The sequence below is a fragment of the Solanum tuberosum genome, unplaced genomic scaffold, assembly GCF_000226075.1.
Source record: "Solanum tuberosum cultivar DM 1-3 516 R44 unplaced genomic scaffold, SolTub_3.0 scf00813, whole genome shotgun sequence".
NCBI lineage: Eukaryota > Viridiplantae > Streptophyta > Magnoliopsida > Solanales > Solanaceae > Solanum > Solanum tuberosum.
The window spans coordinates 12294-37507 of NW_006239727.1; the positions used below are offsets into that span (position 1 = coordinate 12294).

A 25214-nucleotide genomic window follows, 5' to 3' on the forward strand; every position below is an offset into this window, starting at 1 on the left:
TAGAGTGGGGTAAGAAAAATATTTTACATTTTATTTTATAAAAGAAATATTATTTTTTTGGATAATAAATTTTTAATTTTTAATTTTAACTAATACTAATAATTTATTTAATTTTGGCTTAATCCATCGATGGCTCCTCAAAGTTGACATTATATTTCACTTAAACATCTTAACTGGATAATGTAGGATTGTGCTATGTCATTTTGACACATTTTGCTTACATGGCATAATGAGTGTAATTCACTCACTGACTAGCGCGAGAAATGGATTTTAGTTAATTTTTAATTATTATTTTTTCTACTTCTTCCCCATTTGTAAGCCACCATTTTGCCCATGTTAAATTTCATCCATTGTGAATGAAGATTTCGAACAAAATGACGGAGTGAATTCGTTTAAACTAAGCTAAAAAAAATTCATAGAACCAAAAAAGATCTTCCATTCTCTATCAAACGACCGAAAGAAAAAGGAAGGGAGAAAGTTATCGCAAGTCTTTTTGGAAAGAAAAAAAGTTTACAATGGTGTACAAATTTGGTATATTTAGACAAGAGGGGGAAGGGCGTATTTCGCAGAGCAGAAATCAGGAGGGATTAAGGGAAGGCGTTTATAATTATTTGGGTCATGTGTCACTAATTTATTGGTCAATTTTTATTTTTACCTAAAATTAATTATTTAAAAATTACTTTTGATGCAAATGACAAATGTCATCGTTTAATTTATCACTTTACACGTCATCCGCGAGTGTAATACACACATTATATTTTTGTTGATATTAAAAAAAGTGTCAAAATGACACACCGACACTTTACATGAGGTGTCTAAAATGAACATCACTCAATTAAGGTGTCTAAGTGAAACATCGTGCCAACTTTAGGGGGCTACTGATGGGTTAAGCTTTTAATTTTTGTCAAGGTTGAATATTTTGTCCATGTGGAGTGTGATGTGACATTTTTTAAAATAAAAGAGAGTGTATTACACACACCATGATGAGAGTGGTATAAAAAAGAGATGTGTGTTTCTGAAATTTAGGTGTTTTTGAAACTTATCTCTATATAAATCGAACATTTTAAAAAAAAAAAAAAACCAATCAACCCATTGTGTGGATGCAATGGTCCAGCAGCATTGTCGAAAAAGACTTACAGATTAATTAATTTAATGTATTTTTAGAACAAAGATTAGGAAGTATCTAAGAAATAGTGAAGAACGTTCATTTATACATCGTTAATTTGACGTCTCATATGATGTAGGGTTCCCACGATTTTACGTGATGTAATAAATTGTGGCTATAATTAATTTAAGTTTGAATAGTTCTATTTCAATTTAACAATCTAAAAGTGTGAAATTTAAGTTCGAATAGTTCTATTTGAATTTGAAAATGTAAAGTGTGTAATTTGTTTACATGTGAATCACCTTTAGTACATGGTACCTCAAACTTTGTAACACACATGTTTGACATTATTGCTAAAAATTATTTATTTTTAGAATCGTTTTTTTTTAAATATCTTTTCAGAAAAATACTTTTCAAAAAAAGCAATTTGTGTTTGACAAATTCATTTGAAAAATACTTTTGATAAGCAATTTGTGTTTGACTTTCTTTTTTTTTTTAAAATGCGTCTAGAGTCAAATTACGAAAAATGACAAGTATCAATGTGTTTTTAATATTAAGATTATTTTATAGAGAGAAACAATTTTAAACATCTAATACAAGAACTTTAATTACATTTTTAATTTAATTAATTAAAATGTACATATTCAAATTTTCAATCAATATTATAAATAGATAAATATTGTTGAAAATATTGAAAAGAGATTTTTTTTTTTTTGTTTTGTTATTTTTTACCTTTTTTTTTTATTCAATCTTAGCTATTATCCTTTTTTTTTGTTATAATACTCTAGAGTTTTAAAAAATTCAAATTAAAATAAAATAATACATAAATTAAGAAAAGAAAAATTCATTATTTGGGGTGCTTTTTTGTGAGGGTCTAAATCATTAATTATTACGTTTTCTCTTCTTTTTAATCCTGCAAAAATATTATTGTTACTTTTATTTCTAATTTCTGTAAAATAATGCTTAAAATAATACTAAAAAAATAAAATATAGATAATAGTATAAAAACATAAATAAAACAAAAAAATTATCATATAAAAATAAAAAATAAAATTCTTGAATGAAAATTAAACAAACTTATGAGATATGTTAATTAATTAATAAGTGATATATTGATAAATATGTATATATGTAAGGGATATTTTAGTCTTAAAAAAAATAAGTTTCTGCTTCTGCTTCTACTTTTATAAAAACCATAAATTTTTAGATTCTTCCCAATAACAGAAAAACTGTGTCTGCTTCCATTTAAAAGTAGTTTTAAGAATTTGTCAAACACTTTTTTTTTTAAAAAAACGTGTTTTTTTCTCAAAAAAAAAATTTATTTCTGACCTCCCAACTACAATGCCAAATAGGCTCTAATAGATCCTTACTTAAATACGCCAAGAATATCTTTTTATTCTTCCATTTCAATTTGTTTGTCCTATTTTTCTTCTGAAGTTTTAAAGAATAATGCCTCTTTCTTTTTTTTCTAAAACTCTTTAATTTCAACTATACACTTGACATGTTTAAGACCACAAGATTCAAAAACCTTCTTTATTTTCTTAACTCTATGTTGTCAGGTCGGCTGTAGCATGAAGCAACTAAAGCTCCCAGGGCTTGAAAATTTTCTAATATGTTCATATACTATATTTCAATTTAATACATCATTATTCATCAATATAAATTATTATTTTTAGACTTTTAGATCACCCAATAGATCTCTATCGATAAACCTCTTTAAAATATGAGATTTGAAATCTACGAATTAGATCTGAGCGAAGAAATAAAGGAAGACAACAAGATACGAAAGAAGAACTTAAAGAAATAATGTCAATTGAAGAAATAATGTGTATCACCACACCCACCTTCTCTGCCCAAAACATACATTATATATCATTTTCCAAGAATACCCAAGCCGCACCAACAACAATACACATAAAACAACCTCAAATATTCTTTATCATACAACCAATTATTGAACTCACCACCCCCTTGAGTTCTTTATGACAACACACACATAATTCCTCACTCAAACTCATACATAAGGAGGACAAAAAAAAAGAGTAGTCCCCTTACCTTAATTTGTGCAACTTTCCCATTTAACTTGGAATCTTCAAGAACTTCAACTTCCCTTCACACTTAAACCAAAGAAGAAGAGAAAAGTATCTTAATAACCAAGGAAGTGAGCAATAGCTTCTGGAAATATTATGCCTTTATACTTATGCTTGAGCATGAATAACATGTTTTCCTAATCATCCATGGGAGATTTAAGCTAAATCCATAAGTGTTTTCACTTACCTTGTCTTTCAGAGATGAGGATTTCTTCAAGAACCCTAGAAGAACTTTAAGGCTGTTGTTTTAATCCTTGAGAGAAAAGAGAGAGAGAGTTAGAGTTAATCCTCAATATTGTGTGTTAAAATGAGTGAGAATAGCAGTCAATATATCTTATATTGAGATTTCTTCACCTTTAACAATATCCTCTAGATAGCTTCATTTTCAGTCATTAATTGGTCAAGTAGGTGATGCACCTACTTGCTTTCACTTGGGCTTAAATATTGGGCCTTGACAGATTTGGCTGTTGGGCTTAAATTTCATTTTCCTTTTATTTAACTTAGTTTGGGCCTCAAATGAGTCCATTAGCATAGGCCCAATCTGATCCATAAACCTTGGCCTTTTTAACTTGATCCATATATGCACCTACTTGGTCCTTTGGACTGGTCAATAAGTCAAAGTAGGTGATGCACCCACTTGTCACCTGCTTGCTTAGTTAAGTCAAGCAAGCAGCTCACTTATTTTATTTCATTTTCTAAATATTAATCCCTTTTACTTTAACTTAGCACTTAACTTTCAACTTTAAGCTAAATTACCACCTTACTGTCTCTTTAAATACTCCTGTTGGAGTTAACTTGCAGTACACATGCTGAAACGTGCAAGGCATCACATCACCTTCCGAGCTAGTTTAAACCAACACTAATCATATAAGAATCATGGTCCCTTACCTATACTATAAGGCTATGTCAAGTATCATAAGAATATAACAAACATATGCATAATACGGGCTGTTACATCCTTACCCCCTTAAAACATTCGTCCTCGAATGTTACCATGGTTATCCAGCCCAAACAAATTCAAGACTAAGTTAGTACTACTAATAATCACATAATACGTATAGACTTATACTTACTTGTCAACGCCTCAACTACGCATCTTCATCCTTCTCATCGATCTGAAAGAGATGAGGATACTTTAATTTCATTGCTTCTTCCGCTTCCCATGTAACTTCTTCTACTTGTTGGTTCCTCCATAATACTTTTACAGAAGCTACTTCTTTATTTCTTAACTTCCTAACTTGTTGATCCAAAAGAGCAATGGGTACTTCTTCATAAGTGAGATCTCTCGTAACCTGTACATCTTCAGTAGGAGTAATATGAGATGGTTCACCTATGCATTTTCGAATCATTGAAACATGAAACACCAAATGAACAATTGATAACTCTAACTCATACGTAACTTGGCCAATTCTTCAGATAACCTTATATGGATGTATAAAGCGTGGACTCAACTTTCCCTTTTTACCAAACCTCATTACCCTTTTCATTGGTGACACCTTCAAGAACACCCAATCCCCTATAGAAAATTCTAGTCCTCTCCTTCTAACATCCGTATATGATTTATGTCAACTTTGAGCTATTTCTAGCCACTACTGTATCACTTTGACTTTTTCCATAACTTGATGAATAAGATCTGGCCCAAATAAGGCAGTTTCACCTATTTCGAACCAGCCAATTGGGGATCTACATTTTCTACCATATAAAGCTTTATAAGGTACCATTTTAATACTTGAATGGTAGCTATTGTTGTATGCAAACTCGATCAATGGCAAATGATCATCCCAACTACCTTTGAAGTCCAATATACAAGCTCGCAGCATATCCTCAAGTGTTTGAATTGTACACTCGGCCTGACCTTCTGTTTGGGGGTGAAAGGTTACACTTAAATTTACTTGTGTGCCCAAACTCTTCTGAAATGACTTCCAAAAATTTGCAGTGAATGGAGCTCCCCTATCAGATATAATAGAGATTGGCACTCCATGTAGACGTACTGTCTCTTTAATATACAACCTCGCATATTCTTCAACTGTATAAGTAGTCTTGACCGGCAAGAAATGCGCTGATTTGGTCAGTCTATCAACAATTACCCATATAGAATCAAACTTCCGAAATGAACGAGGCAAACCAGTGACAAAATCCATGTTGATCATGTCCCACTTCCAAATTGGAAGTTCTATACACTGCATATAACCTCTGAGCTTTTGGTGCTCTACTTTTACTTGTTGACAATTTGGACATTGAGCCACAAATTCCGCAATGTTCTTCTTCATGTTCCCCCAGCAATACATTTCTTTCAAGTCATGATACATTTTAGTTGACCCCGAATGTGCAAAATATCTAATGATGTGCTTCCATCATAATCCTCTTTCTCAATTCAACTACGTTAGGTACACACAATCTGTTTTGACACCAAAGTACTCCCTCTTGCATAAGCTCAAATGCCTTTGTCCTACCCTATTGTACACTCTCATTAAGTTGTAATAGAATAGGATCAGTGTACTGCTTCTCTTTCACTTCCACTACTAATGAGGATTCTGCCGCATTTTGCACAACAACCCCTTCGTCTGGAGATTCAAGAAGGCGAACCCCCAAGCTAGCTAGTTGGCATAGATCCTTAGTTATTCCTTGTCTTTCTACAGACTGCCCATAAGTGCTTGCCATTATTTTAAGATTTAAAGCATCAGCTACTACATTTGCTTTCCCGAGATGATACAAGATATTAATGTCATAATCTTTTAATAGCTCCAGCCATCTTCGCTGCCTCAGATTTAGGTCCTTTTGCTTAAAGATATATTGCAAACTCTTGTGATCAGTGTATATGTCAACATGAACTCCATACAAGTAGTGGCGCCATATCTTCAAAGCAAACACAACTGATGCTATCTCTAGATCATGGGTTGGATAATTTTTCTCATGTGGCCGCAACTGCCTTGAGCCATAAGCTATTACTTTACCATGTTGCATCAATACACAACCTAAGCCCACTCCCGAAGCATCACAATACATTGCATAGCCTTTCGTGCCTTCTAGAAGTACCAATACAAGTGTAGAAGTTAATTTATTCCTCAGATCTTGGAAGCTTCTTTCACATTCATCACTTCACTGAAACTTGGTTTCTTTGTGTGTTAGCTTTGTTAAGGGTGCAGCAATGGAAGAGAAACCTTCAACGAACCTACTGTAATAAACTATCAATCCAAGGAAACTACGGATCTCCGTAGGCGTTGTAGGTCTTGGCCAGTTTTTCACGGCTTCTATCTTCTGGTTATCAACCCTTTTTCCTTCATCGGATACAATATGACCTAAGAATTCCACAGATTGCAACCAGAACTCACAATTAGAGAACTTTGCATACAACTTACGATCACAAAGAATTTGTAAAACCTGCCGCAAGTGATTACCATGGTCCTCTTTCGATCTTGAATATACCAAAATGTCATCTATGAATACTATCACAACACATCTAAAAATGGCTTCAACACCCTATTCATCATATCCATAAAAGTTGCTGGTGCATTTGTTAGCCCGAATAACATGACTAAAAACTCAAAATGACCATATCGTGTTCGGAAAGCTGTCTTGGGTATATCTTTGTCTTTGACCCTTACTTGGTGATACCCCGACCTCAAGTCGATCTTTGAAAAACACTAAGCACTTTGTAACTGATCAAACAAATCATCAATTATATGAAGGGGATATTTGTTCTTAATCGTTACCTTATTCAACTGTCGGTAGTCGATACACATTCTTAACGAGCCATCTTTCTTGCATACAAATTAAACTGGTGCTCCTCATAGGGAACATAATAGGCCTTATGAATCTTTTTTCTAATAAGTCTTTTAATTGCTCCTTCAACTCCCATAATTCTGCCGGGGCCATTCTATATGGAGGGATGGATATAGGTTGAGTATCTGGAATCACATCAATACTAAACTCTACTTCTCGTTCTGGAGGAAAACCCGGAAGATCTTCAGGAAATACATAGGGAAATTCATTTACCAGTGGAATGGATTAAAGAGTTGGTGGCTCCGCATCTATATTTTTCACTCTTACTAGATGACATATGTATCATTTGGACATCATCTTCTTTGCCTTAAGATAAGAAATAAATTTACCTCTTGGTGTCCCAATATTACCTTTCCATTCAAGGAAGGCCTATTTTGGAAAATGGAAATGCACCATCTTAGTTTGGCAATCTACCGTGGCATAACAAGAAGCTAACCAATCCATACCCATTATAACATCAAAATCCACCATTTCTAGCTCAACAAGGTCAGCCAATGTATCATGATCACAAACAGTTACAATGAAATTACGATAAACCCTTTTAACTATAATAGACTCACCAATCGGTGTAGACACTTCAAATGGCTTCACTAATAATTCTGGTGTTCTTTTGAACTTTTCAGCAATAAATGGAGTAACATATGATAGTGTAGACCCCGGATCAATTAATACTTATACAATATGTGAAAAGATGGACAATGTACCTGTAACCACATTCGACGAGGCTTTTAAATTTTGTTGATCCCCAAGAGCATATGTGCGATTCTAAACTCCACTAGAACTAGCTGCTCCCCTACCTCCTCTACCACTACCAGTAGGCATCTGTAGTCCCCTACCTAAAGAAGGTGTTGATGAGGAAGATGCAGCAACTGATCTAGTAGGTTGTGCAACACCACCCATGCCCCTATGAAGGCAGTTTCTCATCATATGCCCCGGTATACCACACCAAAAACAAACATTTGTCCCAAACCTACACGCACCTAGATGATTTCTTCCACATTTCTTACAAGGCTGTCGAGGAGGCCTTGATTGGCTCGTACTTCCCTGCTCTTGATGACCCGCTATTTGTGAACTTTGGCTTTCACTTCTTTGCCCAAACTAATTAGCCCTAAACCCTTGAAACCGTGGTGGAGCACTAGCTATAGAGTAGAAAGATGATGGCCTAAGTGGTCTATTAAAGAACCGAGGCCTAAACTCACCTTGGGATGGTGTAAACTTCCCTATGGATCTGGCCCTCTTAGAATGCCCTATTTCTGACTCTTGTGTCCTTCTTCTTTGCCTTTGATCCTCCAACTTTTGCGCAAAAGCTTGCATCCTTGCTATATCCATATCTTTATTCAACGAAGCAATGGTACAATCTCTAACCAGATATGAATCTAATCTATCCACATATCGATGAACTCTATCCTCCATAGTAGCTACTACATTAGGAGCATACCTGGCCAAGGAATTAAATTTGAGACTGTACTCTCTCATGCTCATACTTCCTTGGTGGAGATTTAAGAACTGATCCTCACGGGCCTCTCGGATCTCCAATGGCAGGTAATGGTCAAGGAATGCCTTTTTGAACTCTTTCCACATAGTTGAAGGTGAATCGGTTCCCTTATATTGCTTCCAAGCTTCATACCATAATATAGCCACACCCTTTAATCTATATGCTGCTAGTTTAAGTGCTTCTTTACCACTTACATGCATAACATCCAAAGTGTGTTGAATCTGATCTATAAAGTCTTGTGGATCTTCATTAGGATCTGACCTGGTGAATGATGGAGGGTCCAAATTAAAGAAATCATGTATCCGCGTGCCAGCTGCTCTATCTACACCACTAGTACCTGCAACTGGACCTTCTTTCCTTTGACCGTGGCTAGTAACTATATGAGTCAATAATTGGACTGCATTCCTCAAATCTTGCTCGATAGCATTAATAGTGGGTTCCTGAGGTGCAACTTCCCTCCTTAGATCTTCTAGAGATGGAGGGGTCGGGGAAGTCTGTGATAGAAACTCATTGTGAGCCCCGCTCTATTCAGCATGCCTAGGTAGTGCTTGGCTGGTCCCTATACTTTTGCTGTTTCTCGTAACCAGCATATTTGCTATAATAAAATAATTTAGAAATTATATATGATTAACCTACAACATTGGTTCTATCACGCGATCTAAGAAATGAAAGAAAAGAGACAACTCTTACATGTCCTGTACCCTCCTGTTTATAAATATGGTGCACAACACATCCATAAGCAAAAATCTACACAGACATGGCTTTGTAGACATCCTAGGATGACCTGCTCTCATACCACTTTTATCACGCCTCAAATCCCATAAAGACGGACAGACACCCGATTCCCTCAAGACCCAAGAGAACCAACATGTAACATATGCTTACTATGCTTATAACTATGACACTCTTGTGACAAGTTCACAAAGGATGCAGCGATAGGAACCAACATAAGTAGATCCAAAACATATATATAAGACTTGGCCGTTGAGGCCACAACTTGTCTAAGACGCAACTGAACCATATACATAAGTCTACAAAGCCTCTAAAAGATAGAAAACCTTAGAGTAGGTCGGGACAGACCCCGCCTTACTCTTAACTATGATACAATACCAAAATGAATCTACCAAGGACTCAGTAGAGCTCCAAATCAATCTGGAGCTCACCAAAAGTAACTGAGTGTCGTGTGCTCCTACTGAGAAGGTCTACTAGCTGAAGTAGCTGTGCATGCAGCATCCCTGCGAGGGACGTCAGTACGAGAAAATGTACTGAGTATGTAAGGCAATAACATATATAAATAAGAGTTCGAATGAAACCGAGTGTCAATACATGTGTGCATAAATCAAAACAGAAGATCACATTTGTTAACTCTTGTAGGATCATATATGTTACATTCTTGTCTTTACCTTTCTGTGTGTTATGATCATTATAAGGCATGTGATACAAATGACTAGGTGATCAGTGGTAGAAGAGGATGACCCATGCTAGGCATTTAAACCCCAGGGATACGATCCTCATAATTACACAAATTGGGATCGGCCCATGCTAGGCTTTTGCCCTTGAGCTGCCACCCTTCTATACCAATTGGGATCGGCCCATGCTAGACTTTCGCCACTGAGCTGCCACCCTTCTATACCTATTGGGATCAGCCCATGCAAGGCTTTCGTCCCTGAGCTGCCACCCTTATTTATACAGATTGCTTAACTTAGATTCTTTAATCTTTGAGATTGTTGTTTCGGTGGTCATAATCATTTTTTTATATTTGGAACTACGGACCAGTAGTAGAAGACATGAAAATAATACTTCAAGGCAATAACAATGACATAAGGAGCTATGTAGCATCAATGCATTACTTATGAGCTTAAATGACACGATTGACTTCAACTGACTAAGAGAAGGATTCATCAAACTTGCTTTTGCAAATACCATTTCAATACCAACATATAGGAGGATAATTACACAAGTATAGAGTAGTGAACATATAATGAAGTAATTCTATACACTAAGAAGAGGGGGAAATATTGTCGGTTATTTGGAGATCGTACGTTGCCACTATGTTTCCTATACTAGGAATAGAACTTGGGAAATTCCCTTATTGATTTTGATTGCAAGTATCAAATTTCATCCCGAAGAATATTGAATCGAATAGCCTTACATACCTTATTCTCTAACCAATACAACTATCACGATTTACTCTCCCCTTTTAGGTTTTAATCTACAGTATAAGTCATGATAAACTAAAATTAGCAGCTATCACACCGTGAGCCTCATAAAATAGTAGCTAACTTGATGGATAATGAGCCCATGCAGCCCTCAAAATAATATATATCACCACACCCTCCTTCTCTGCCCAATACATACATTATATATCCTTTTCCAAGATTACCCAAGCCGCAACAACAACAATACACATAAAACAGCCTCAAATATTCTTTATTATACAACCAATTATTGAACTCACCACCCCCTTGAGTTCTTTATGATAGCACACTCATAATTCCTCACTCAAACTCATACATAAGGAGGACAAAAAAAAAGAGCAATCGCCTTACCTTAATTTATGCAACTTTCCCTTTTAACTTGGAATCTTCAAGAACTTCAACTTCCCTTTACACTTAAACCAAAGAAGAAGAGAAAAGTATCTTAATAACCAAGGAAGTGAGCAATAGCTTCTGGAAATATTATGACTTTATATTTATACTTGAGAATGAATAACATGTTTTCCTAATCATCCATGGGAGAATTAAGCTAAATTCTTAAGTGTTTACACTTACCTTGTCTTGCAGAGATGAGGGTTTCTTCAAGAACCCTAGAAGAACTTTAAGGCTGATGTTTTAATCCTTGAGAGAAAAGAGAGAGAGAGAGCTGGAGTTAATCCTTAATATTGTGTGTTAAATTGAGTGAGAATAGCAGCCAATATATCTTATATTGAGCTTATTCACCTTTAAGGATATCCTCTATAAAGCTTCATTTTTAGTGACTAATTGGTCAAGTAGGTGATGCACCTGCTTATGTACATCAAGCAGTTAAAAAGGTCAAACTAGGTGATGCACCTACTTGCTTTCACTTTGGGCTTAAATATTGGGCCTTGACAGATTTAGGCTGCTGGGCTTAAATTTATTTTCCTTTTATTTAACTTAGTTTGGGTCTCAAGTGAGTACGTCAGCATAAGCCCTATCTGATCCATAAACCTTGGCCTTTTTAACTAGATCCATATAGATCAAGTAGGTGATGCACCTACTTGGTCCTTTGGACTGGTCAATAAGTCAAAGTAGGTGATACACCTATTTGTCACCTGCTAGCTTAGCTAAGTCAAGCAAGCAACTCACTTATTTTATTCCATTTTCTAAATATTAATCCCTTTGGCTTTAACTTAGCACTTAACTTTCAACTTTAAGATCAATTACCACCTTACTGTCTCTTTAAATACTCCTGTTGGAGTTAACTTGCAGTACACATGCTGAAACGTGCAAGGCATCACATCAACTTCTGAGCTAGTTTAAACCAACACTAATCATATAAGAATCATGGTGCCTCACCTATACTATAAGGCTATGTCAAGTATCACTAGAATATAACAAGCATATGCGTAATACTGGCTGTTACAAAACCCTTGGCAAAACATATATCAATGAACTCTATTTTATCATGTAGAATTGCTTCTAGTACAGTCAACCTAGGTATCTCAAATGAATCAAAATGGGAACAACAATTACCATAGATTCCTAGGTTATTCAACAATAGACCATTCACATCATCTTCATCAAACAGAGCTGATGTCTGATGATAAAGCGGATCTACTGCAAACTATACAAATTAATCATTTACAGAATATAAGAAGCATGTTTATCAACAAATTTCTTTACATTTAGAGACTCCAATGATGATTCCATAAAGCCGATAACGATGATTTTTTGGGATTGTATATCAAAATTGACTGTGTCACAGTTTTTTTAAAACTCATATAAAGATAATTTAGAATTTCTTTAACCCACGTTAGGATAATTGAAATCGACAATGAAAAAATTCTTAAGGAATAACCCACCAACAGAAACATTAATATACTTACAAGTGCGATAATAACCTTATTTACTTGAACAAAATTTAACATACAAAAAGGGTAAAATTTCAAACCTTTTCTTGAAAAGAAACTAGATGAATGATTGTTACCAAGATAGTCGATAAATTTAATTTGCTCCCAGAAACTAGATGAACATGATGGTGACGGGGAAGACGAGACATTCTACAATATGAAACTCTGTTCGTGTTTTTTTTTTTAAATCAAAATTGGGCATACAGGCCCTTTATTGACTAGAAATTACTAGGCCTCATAAAGGCCCAGCCCAACAAATCCTAAAAGACAGAAAAGATAAGAAACTAAAAAGACAAACAAAAACAAAATTAGAAAGTATTCTAAAGCCCCAACTCCAACTTCAAGCTCTATTTCTCATCTGCCATGGTGGTTGTCGAAGTCGGATCTGCCGGTGACTGTCCTTGATTCATCAAAGACTGCAACAAGCTGTGGTTGGGATGATTCCACAAGAGGCACTCTAATTTCTCACGAATGCCATGGAAACATAGCCCGTTGAACACTTCGCCTCAGCTTGAACAAACCAAGTAAGATTCGATTCACTCCATGTCTCATTGCATCAAGTTTTTCCTCTGATCTTTGGCTCCATCACAAAGATTTACCCTTTCCTACAGATTGAGCCGAAAATCTAGCTAATACCACTGCACAGTCCAGGTATTTCTTTGTTAATGTTGCTAAAACTCATTTCTTTATTACTCGGAGTAATTGTTATGCCGCTTTGTACTGATGTATTAGAGACAAGAATGTGATTTTGAATGTCTATTGTTGTTGTCCCTTGCTTTTACTATATGTTGTGACTACTTTCACTGTCGGCATACTTTGTATTTTGCATTTTTTTTATTCGCAGATTTTCAATTCCTGCTTTATCCATATTAATCAACACCTTTGCTTCCTTTTGTAGTTCTTGAAAAGATGAGAAAATTCTGCTTTGTGTGCTTGCAAAAGAGAAAGTATTGTTAGCTAAAAAATCTGCAACCTTGTTGCCTTCTCAGAACACATGAGCAACCACCACCTCTCTCCTTTATCAAATGTTTAATTTTCCTAATTTCCCCTGTCACACTCCATGGGACTTCCCATTCCCAACAAATCATATTCTTTACTACTAGGGAACTAGTTTCCAACATAACAGGGAAATAGTCTTTGGCCCTACAAAACTCCAGTCCCATAGTGATGACCATGATCTCTGCCTTGAGGTTGTTATCATCCTCTAATCTTTTAGCTTCAGCATACACAAAATTACCGTCCATATCCCTAATGCAAAAAGCACCTGAACTAGGCCCTAGGTTACCTTTAGAGGCACCATTTGAATTGCACTTATAACCAGCCATATTCTTAGCCCATTTTACCACTCTACATTTTAGAATTGGAATATACTTTTCCAGAAACTTTACCAACATATGCCAGGAACCTGGAATATTCCTCAACCAAGGATACAAGTTTTTTGCCATAAGGTGTAATGATCCTCCCACCTCCATGCTCATAGAAATCTGGGACATCTTTCCACCATGCTTGATCTTGTTCCTTCTTTTCCAAATTTTCCATAAAATGAACAGAGGAACTGCCTTATAAATGGGCTTAAGCTTAGGTAAAACCTCTACCTTCCACCATTTCCATACAATGTCTTTTAGATGATGGAAAGGACCTTCAATCCCTACACCAGCTGCAAACTCAGACCATATTCTGCAAGATGCTTCACAGTAGATGAACAAATGTTCTATGGTTTCTGGATATCCTAGTCCACAACAAACACAAAGAACATTATCCCATATTGTATTCTTAACCAGAACTTCTCCAATAGGAATCATTTTCTTCCATAACCTCCACATAAAGAAAGAGACCTTATAAGGCATCCCTCTTATCCAAATGTTTTTGAACAGTTCATTAGATTCGTTTTTTTGTCTCAGAAAGTTCCAGGAAGATTTAATAGAAAACTTGCCTGATCTATTTAACATCCACCAAGGTTTGTCCCACTCTTCAGAATTTGGGATTAATACTACATGCTTAGCAATATGAGAGCACACCTCTTTAGTAAATATATTAATCATTAACTCCCAATTCCAATCTCCTTGATTGTATACTTGTTTCACCTCTTCTAAATAATAATCACCCTCATAATTCATAGGCAGATAATAATGCAAGGCACCAATTTGAGTCTAGTTATCCAACCATAGATTGGAATGACCAATCTTAGGCTCCCACCATATCTACTGGTCTATCTTATCTCTAGCTTCTAGCATTAGCTTCCAGACTTGTGATTCTCCTTTCCATTCTACAATTTGAGGACCCAATTTTTGCAATATTTGTTCCATAGAAAATTAGACCATATTGATTTTTAGGTCCTAAAATTCCACCATAATTTAGCAAATAAAGCTTTAGAGACATCAAATAAAGATCTAATACCTAACCCTCCTTCCTCCTTGGGTAAAAAAAATATTAGGCCAAGTAACCCAATGTTTATTTCTCCCATTTTATTTATAATTCCATAGAAATCTAGCAAAGATTCTATATAAATCATGGATAACATGCATGGCAGGACTCATGACAGAAATAAGATAAATAGGGATACTATTGAGTACAGATTGAATCAAAACCATTTTACCTCCAAATAATAATAATTTTCCTTTCCAAACCTGCAGTTTGTTTTGCACCTTCTTAATCAATTCTTTGAAATGAATCTTCTGTTTCTTTGCATATCCAATAGGACAACCCAAATAATTAAAAGGGAATGATCATCTACTAAACCCTGTAATCTCCTCTACAGCATCTACATGAATAATAGTTGCCTTATTAAACATGTAAAATGCACTTTTTCCTTTGTTGATTAATTGACCAGATTGAGCTTCATAGTCTTCCAATGTATTCATGACCAACCTTAGAAAACCCTTGTCAGCTGACATAAAAATGATAGTATCATTAGCATAAGCTAGATGATTAATGTTATCATTCCACTTAGGCATCCCATAACCCTTATAATCCTTGTTAAACAAGTCATTCAGGGCCCTAGTAAAAACCTAAGCTGATAAGGTAAAAAGGGTAGGTGATAGTGGATCACCCTGTTTGACACCCCTCGTAGAATTGAAAAAACCATGTGTTTGACCATTAATCAGAACAGAGTACCAATTATTAGCAATCAACCTCCAAACCATGTCAACCACATTCTTATCAAATCCCATTTTCTCCAAGACTTTAATTAAGAATTGTCAATTAACTCTGTCATAAGCCTTTGTCATGTATAACTTGATCACCACATTTTTAGGCTTACCTCTAATTCTAACATCATAAACAATCCCCTGAGCTAACAAGACATTTTCTGTTATATTTCTTCCCTTCAGAAATCCAGACTGATTTTTAGAAATAATGATAGGTAGCACTCTTTCCAATCTATCATGTACAATCATGGAGATCACCTTATTAATGAAACTACTCAAACTAATTGGCCTCATATCACTAAATGAGTGAACAATATCTTTCTTTGGAACCAACACCAGATTTATATGAGTAATGGACTTTGGTAGAGTAAAGCCATTAAAAAAGGCAGTCACCGCATTAAAAATATCATTTCCAACAATATCCCAACACGATTGAAAGAAAAAGCCAGTAAATCCATCAGGACCACTAGCACTATTACCATTTAGCTTGAAAACTACCTTCTTCACCTCCTGCTTCGTAGGACAGACTTTTAGTAGCATATTATCCTCCTCCAAAATTACATGAGGGACATGTTTTATATGACCACCAAAACAGCAATCTCAAAAGAGTTATGAACATCAAAATAACAATCAATCTAAGTGAAGCAATTTGTATAATAATGGGTGGCAGCCCAAGGGCAAATGCCTAGCATGGGTCGATCTCAATTGATATGGAAGGGTGGCAGCTCAGGGGGGAAAGCCTAGCATGGGTAAATCCCAATTGGTATAGAAGGGTGGCAGCTCAAGGGTGAAAGCCTAGCATGGGCCGATCCCAATTGGTTGAATTATGAGGACAGCATCCCAGGGGTTAAATACCTAGCATGGGTCATCCTCTTCTACCACTAATCAGCTGGTCATTTGTATCATATGCCTTATAAAGATTAGAACACGTAGAAAAGTAAAGAAAAGAATGTAACATACACGAGTCCAAAAGTATAAGCAAAGATGGTCTCTAATCCTTACCCATTTGTATTTGGTTTCACTTGAGCTCTCATTTTACATATGTTTGTATTATGTCTTACATATTCAATATATTCTTTCGTACTGACGTCCCTTATTAGGGACGCTACATTTCATGCTACATGTACAGGGGCTCAACTAGTAGATCTCCCCAATAGAAGCACATGATCCTCAGCGGTTGTTGGTGAGCTCCAGGTTGATTCGGGGATTTGCCGAGTCTTTACTATGCGTATTTTGATAGTTGTACAGTCATGGATTCTAGTAGAGGTTTTGTAGATATTTTAAAAGTATCATCTGTATTCATAGTTTTACCTGTCACATGTTTGGTTCAGCTAGTCGACATATGTTGTATATATAGATTCTCAGTAGCAAATCTATATGCATAGTAGTTCACTTTCTCATCATATGTCACTTGTAAAGCATGTGTTCATATGGTACTTGTCCGCCAAACCTAGGGTGGGTGTGACACTTTAGCAAAGTCAAATCAGTAGCACCATCTTCCACAGCAAATTGATTCTTAAAAAAATTGATTGCTTGCTCAGCCACCTGATCATTGCCTTCAGCCCACTGCCCATCTTCCTTAAGCATTCGACTCACAGATAGTCTCTTTCTTCTCCCATTCACTAGGCAGTGAAAAAATCTAGTATTTTTATCCCCTTCAATATGCCACTGAAAACCTGCTTTTGTCTCCAATATTCTTCTTCAAAGTGTATATATTTTTGTAGCTCAGCCTGAGATTGTTGTAAAATCATACTGTTAGAACATGTAGGATTTTTTTCAAATAGATCTTCTTTCAGCATCACAATCTCTTCCCTAATAATAAGTTGCTTGAAAATATCACCAAAACTCTCTTTGCTCCATCTGGATAGAGCTATTTTAGTGTTCTTCATCTTTTGTTTCAAGCTAATGAAGACATCAAAAGAGTCTTGTGATTTCCAGCTATTAGCAACTATTTCCAGAAATCCTTTTTCTCCACCCAAAACTTCAAAAATTTGAAAGGCTTCCTCACATCTGAGCTTTGCCCACCACTAGTTAGAAGCATGGGGGCATGGTTAGAGCCAGTCCTTGGCAACTGTTCCATTTCAAGGTTGCCTAATAAGCCAATAAAAGATTGATTCACCATAATTCTATTCAATCTCTTAAAGATACACTCCTCATCAATTCTACCATTCCACCAACTAAAAGGGCTGCCCTTAAAATTAATGTGTAGTAATTCACAAGAATTCATGCAGAAGGCAAAATCTTCATACTCATGAGGGTACACTGGGAGACCCCCTATTTTCTCCTCATCATTCATAATGACATTAAAATCTCCCCCCACTATCCAGGGCATATTGTAATTAACACTAATATTATATATATCATCCCACAGATTGATTCTTTCCAAGGCATCACATTTTGCATACACTACTGTAGCCAAAATGATATCACCAGTCTCTTGGAAGTGAAGTTGAAATGTCAATTGTTGATCTGAGTCTGATATCACCCTAACATGAATATGTTCCTGAACAAATATCCAAATCTTGTCATTCTGATTATGAGTTGCATAGGACATGCCTAGCTTTCTTTTATACCTGTGAATTTGATTCCCTTCTTGAAATGGTCCCATCAATGCAATGAAAGAGAATTTGTGATGTCTGTTGAGCATTTGGATCCTCTGGAATTAATTTTGAGTTTTGACAGCTCTCACATTCCAAAACAAAGTCTTCATCTTCATTTAGAACTTATTTTCACAGCCCTTTTAGGGTTTACTCTGACAGGTCTATTATCCACAATAACTTTTCCTTTGACTCCTTTGGAAATTGATTGAACAGTTAGACCAGCATTCTTCATTATTTGATCTTCTTTAAAGGTGTTATTTTCTTCTTCTGTATCTTCTACATCTTCACCCTCGTGGTTGTATGTGCTGACCTGATAATCTTCTTCAATAAGTTGATGAGAAACAAGATTAAGTAATGTTCTAATAGGGCTGGACTTTTTGCAGGTATTCATAATTTCTCTCATTCCCTATATTGTTGTTACCTCTTTGGATGCATTATATTCAAGTGCAAACACTACCTCACTCCCAACTATTTGAAGTGGTTCCTGGAAGGTAGCTATTTTATCAAAATTATATGTTGATGTTTTTGTATTGGTTGTTGCAGGTCCACCATGTTGTGCTAACTTCAGATCCCTGTCATCCTTCTTGAACCTTTCTTCATTATGCTCAGTTGTTACCAGGGGAAGATTCTCATTCCTGAGAACTATCTCCATTCCAATAGTAGGTGCATTCATGTCTGTATTTCCATCCCCAATGTGATAATGTATGTGCTTGTTCTCCTGCTGATCTTCTGTAGAATGATCTCTTTGATCAAAGGTCTAGATGACCTAATCTTTAGTGGACTTTTGTTGCTGCTCATCATCCTTTATGTTTAAGGTTTTGTCTTTGAGTGTAACCTCATCATCTTTTGTTAGTTGTGACATTCCTGATTCTTCACCCTTATTGTGATTCATGTCTATCTTATTGATTGCATTTACCTCCTATTGTTGCATTTTCATGCTTGTATCTTCATTATTTAATGCTGCAAATGAATTTCCTGTGCTGACACTTTCTTCCCCCTTTTTTTTTTATCTTCAGTTTTTTGTCTTGGTGCATTTTTATTCATGGGAAGCCACCTCTTAAATTGTCTTCCTACCCTTATGGAAGCGTGGGTTTTTTTTTTCCAGACATGGGAGGGTATATTGGGGAAAAGAAAATCAGAGAAAGTTTAGTAGGTTTTTTATTGATTAAATATTTTTTAACGACTGGCTATTATGATAAGATATTATCTCGAGGCTAAAATTAGCTTTAATGATCGGGAAAAAAATTGGTCATTGTAATTATATCTATAACGACGGAATTCACGTCCCTTTGTTAAGAAATGGTCGTTAAAAGTCATATTTATTTGGTCAAAGTTCATGTGCAATGCCATCTTGATCGTTTAATGAATATATTGTGGCCACCATTTATAGTTTGACCAATTAAAATTATGTTTAAACTTATTGTTAAATCGTTTTGTAGTAGCGTAATTTTGTGCTTGACTATTTAAGGCATTTGGACTTTTAAGTTAATCTTCCCATAATGTAATAATTATGTTTTGTTTTAAATTGACCAATAAATTAAAGTGGTTGTTATGCTAAGCAATTATATGTGTACTTAGTGCAAAATAGTTTGTTGGTCACCAAAGTGACCAAACTAAAATGTATAAAATTATGCACATGCACAAAAAAAATTATGATACTATGTGTGCTTTGTATTTATATAGTTTATTCGTCACCAAGGTGGCCAAACTAAAGAAATTAACGTCTACACATATCATGTTTATGATCACTTGATGCATGTATTATGTTTCTATAGTTTGTTAGTCACCAAAGTGGCCAAACTAGAGAAATTAACATCTACACATATCATGTTTATGATCACTTGATGCATGTATTATGTTTCTATAGTTTGTTAGTCACCAAAGTGATCAAACTAAAATGTATAAATTAAAATTATTCGCATGCACAAAATTTTATGATATTATGTGTGCATTTGTATCTATATAGTTTGTTCGTCACCAAAGTGGTCAAACTAGTATGGTTAAGAAAAATGTGCATTCATAAAATTGTCATTTATCTATGAAAGTTAATGAAATGCCTATATTGAAAATAAATAGATAAATTTACTTTCACTATTGCTAGAACTTAAGAATTTAACCAAAGGTGAATTAATCATTCTACGAATAGTGAACACTATGAGGTAAATTAATATTCTCAATCAAAGATATATTGTATATCCAAAGATGTCGTATATGTTTGGTTAAATATATTTAATTGCCTATTAAAGATTTAAAATCTGACATTTAAATTATGATAGTGTGTCATAGTATCTACCCAAAGGAGAATTACGATGTACTTTTATCGTTTTACTAAATTCACATTATTTTTTATTTGTGAGCATGTATATTTATTTGCAGTTATTCCTTTTCATTCACATTCTTTGTCTGTTACTGTGTTCAATGGATTGAACTTCTTTGAATGACATGAACAAGTAGTTCCACTTAGGTATGATGGATCTTGACTTGGCTCTACTAAATGATAAACCTACTGTCATTACTTATAAGAGCAGTGAAAATGAGAAGTTTTTCTATAAATCATGGGAGCGCTCTAACAGATTGAGTCTTATGTTCATGCGAATGATTGTTGCTAACAACATTAAGAGTATTATTCCACAAACAGAAAGTGCCAGGGAATACCTGAAGTTTGTGGAAGAACATTTTCGTTCTACTGATAAGTCTCTCGTTGGTACACTAACGACTGAACACACGACCATGAAGTTTGATGGGTCGCGCAGTATGCAAAATCATATCATCGAGATGACTAATATTGCAACAAGACTTTCGACCTTGGGGATGAAAGTGGATGACACCTTCTTGGTTCAGTTTATTCTGAACTTATTGCCTCTTAAGTATGGATCATTCCAAATAACTATAACACTATTAAGGATAAGTGGGATGTTAGTGAATTGTCCAGTATGCTTACTCGAGAGGAGTCAAGACTTAAGAAATAAGGAGATCATTCCATTAACCTCATGGGTCAAGGAGCTGGTAAAGGACTTAAAGTGAAGGCCAGCAAGTTTTTTTAAAAAAAACACTTGCTAAAGTTCCATAGGATGCTCATAAGAAACTCAAGAATGATGTGTGTCGTTTCTGTAGAAAGGAATGACACTTTCACTAAATGAAAGTTCTGCTTATTTGTGGCATAAATGTTTAGGTCACATATCCAAAGAAAGATAAGATTAGTAAAGAATGAAATACTTCCGAGTCTAAATTTTATTGATCTTGATATATTGTTTGGATTGCATTAAAGAAAAGCAAATCAAGCAAACCAAGAAAGGTGCCACAAGGAGCACTCAGCTTCTTGTAATTATATACACTGATATTTGCGGACCCTTTGATGTTCCATCTTTTTGTGGAGAAAAATATTTTATCACCTTTATCGATAATTTTTCACGTTATGGATTTATCTATTTGTTGAAAGAAAAATCTCAAGCAACGGATGCTCTCAAAGTATACGTTAATGAGGTTGAATGACAATTAGATAAAAGTGAAAATCATTAGGTCAGATAGAGGTGGTGAATATTATGGAAAGTATGACGAATCAGGACAATGTCCAGGTCCATTTGCAAAATTCCTCGAAAAACATGGCATATGTGCACAGTATACTATGCCAGGAACACCTCAACAAAATGGTGTTCCTGAAAGGCATAATCGAACACTTATGGATATGGTTAAGAGTATGATAAGTAATTCCTCATTACCCAAATGATTGTGGATGTATGCTCTTAAAACCGTTGTATATTTATTAAACAGGATTCCTAGTAAGGCAGTTCCAAAGACCCCTTTTGAACTGTGAACGGGAAGGAAGCCTAGTTTAAGACACCTGCATGTTTGGGGTTGTCAAGCAAAAGCTAGAGTTTATAATCCACATGAAAAGAAATTAGATTCTCGAACGGTAAGTGGTTACTTTATTGTCTATCCAAAGAAATCTAAAGGGTATAGGTTTTACTGTCCAAATCATAGTTCGAGAATGTAGCAAAATGCGATACTTGGTGTGAATTGCAGAATCCCGTGAACCATCGAGTCTTTGAACACAATTTGCACCTGAAGCCATTAGGTCGACGGCATGTCTGCCTGGGCGTCACGCAAAAATAGAAAAAAAACAAAAAAAAAGAATTGTTGAAACTGATAATGCAAAATTCATTAAGAATGGTGAATTTAGTGGGAGTGTTGAACGACAAAGTGTGGAAATCAATGAGGTAAGGGTAAATACTTCATTGCCCATGAATGTACCTACTTCCATACCAATAACAAATGTTGTTCCTCATGTTGAAGAACACTTTTAACAATGTTGAACAATATTTGGGTGAAACACTTCAAAAAGGAACTAACTCACAAGTATCTGATGCAAATGAACCACAAACAGTGCCATCAAAGAGAAAGAAAATTGGCCATTTCAGATGATTATGTGATTTATTTGCAAGAGTCGGATTTTGGCATTGGAATTAATAAAGATCTGGTTTCATTTTCACAGGCCATATAAAGCACTGAGTCTGATAAATTGATTGATGCCACGAATGAATAGTTAAAATCCATGGAATACAACAAAGTCTGGGATCTTGTTCAATTACCAGAAAGTTCTAAAAGAATCGGATGTAGATGGGTCTTCAAGACCAAACACAATTCTAATGGTAATATTGAACGATATAAAGTCAGACTAGTTGCCAAGGGATACACTCAAAAAGGAGTCATTGATTATAAAGAGACCTTTACACCGGTCTCAAAGAAAGACTCATTAAAAATTGTTTTGGCTTTGGTAGCCATTATGATTTAGAGTTACATCAAATGGATGTGAAAACTGTCTTTCTTAATGGAGACCTCGAGGAGGATATTTATATGGACCCAACCAGAGGGGTTTTCGAAATTTAAAGGAAAAGATCAAATGGTGTGTAAGCTAAAGAAGTCAATATATGGACTAAAACAAGCCTCACGACAATGGTATATAAAGTTTAATGATAACCATAAACCCTTTTTTTTGGATTTTAAAGGAAATTACCGTTGATCGGTGCATATACCAAAAGATCAGTGGGAGTAAGTTTATATTTTTAGTCATGTATGTTGATGACATTTTACTTGTTGCTAATGATTTTAGGTATATTGCGTGAGATGAAAGACTTTCTCTCTATGAACTTTGAAATGAAAGATATGGGTGAGACATCCTATGTGATAGGGATAGAAATATTATGTTATAGATATCAAGGAATATTGATATTGTCTAAAAAGGCTATATCAAAAGAGTTCTAGAGAGATTTAACATGAACAGATGTTTAGCATGAATAGTTCTTATTCAAAAAATGGGACAAATTAATCTCATGCAATGCCCAAAGAATGATGTAGAACGAAAAGAAATGAAATCAATTCATTCATCTTCAATTGTTGGAAGTTTCATGTATTATGTTCAAACTTGCACAAGACCGAATATTATTTTTGCGGTTGGAATGCTAGGAAGATATCAAAGTAATCCTGGAATTGATTAATGAAAAAAAAATTGCAAAGAAAGTTTGTGGCATGTTATGAAGCCACAATTCATGCATTATGGCTGCGGAACTTCATTTCAGGACTTGGGGTTGTCGACACCATTACCAAACCGTTGAAAATTTATTGTGATAATGTTGCAGCAGTATTCTTCTCCAAGAACAATAAGTACTCCAAATGTGTCAAACATATGGAATTAAGGTACTTTACTGTTAAGGAAGAAGTTCAGAAACAAAGAGTGTTACTTGAGAATATTAGAACTGATCTCATGATTGCAGATCTGTTAACAAGGGCTTACAATCAAATACATTTAAAGAACATATTCAAAGAATGGGTCTTGGTTGTACTTATGATTAATATATTTATAATGTTTTTACACTCTGAGCTCAATTATGTATTTCTGATATACATTAATGAATTTCTATGTTTCTCATAATAGTGTACACATTATTATTTTGAGATATTACAAGATAAATCTCTATGAGACATTATTGTGGACCATAATGTTATATGTTTTTATAGCTTAAGAACCTAGTATGATAAGTTGCTAATGTAGTAGTATATGGAAGGAAGTATGTAGATTAAAAATTTATGTACAACCGTCATAACTCGCATTAGTAGTTTGTTATATTGTGGTATGTATGATGGACATTATAGCAGAGATTTATTATACGCGCAACTAATGTTTATGAAACATTAATGTTATATGGTCATTGGGACAAGTGGGAAAATGTAAGAATTATTATTAATTATTTCTTACTTATGGCTCAAGTTTATTTGTAACCCAAGTATACCATAATAATATTTAATAAGAAATAGATCTCGTCCGTACATTGGTTACTTGATGGACGTACCAGATTAAGTCATAACCTCTATAAATTGGTCCTCTCTCCACCCATTAGGGTTACCACAGATTCTCTACATTGATGCCATCGTTGACGGTTGTGGTAACATAAAGTTAGGCAAGGAGGTAGAAACTAATTTATGACTAATGCTTCCGCTTCTCTCTGTGATAATGTCTTCCGCATCAGGTATGTGCCTCTAACATTCTCTATGTAAGATTATCGTGTTCAAGATCCTAAAAGTATTTAATCTTATAATTGTTCATCACTTACTTGTTCATAGGTTCCTTCTTTGTATTTTGTCTTTTTCTTTAACTCAATCTTTAAAAAAAAAAAAATTACAAATTTCTACTCAATCTTTTAAAATAGTTTGATTAGTTTTTTCTGGATGAGCAGTTTTTATTACTTTTTTAGTTAATCGTTGATTTTAATTAATGTTTTAAGATGAGGCATGCTTTCTAAGTGAATTGATATGGAAATTAATTAAGCTCTCACGTTAACAGATAGTGATAAAGACAGACACTGTTCAAAATCCTTTATTAGCATGCTAAAATATTAACAATCAAGGTT

At 34.9% G+C, this 25214-nt stretch overlaps 1 long non-coding RNA gene across 1 annotated transcript; it reads left to right on the forward strand.

Moving 5' to 3' along the window:
• Positions 1 to 13154: 13154 nt before the first annotated feature.
• On the forward strand, positions 13155 to 19143 carry LOC107059081 (uncharacterized). Its single transcript, XR_001472493.1, has 2 exons — positions 13155 to 13214; positions 18853 to 19143. It is a non-coding gene; the product is annotated as an uncharacterized lncRNA (long non-coding RNA).
• Positions 19144 to 25214: the final 6071 nt, after the last annotated feature.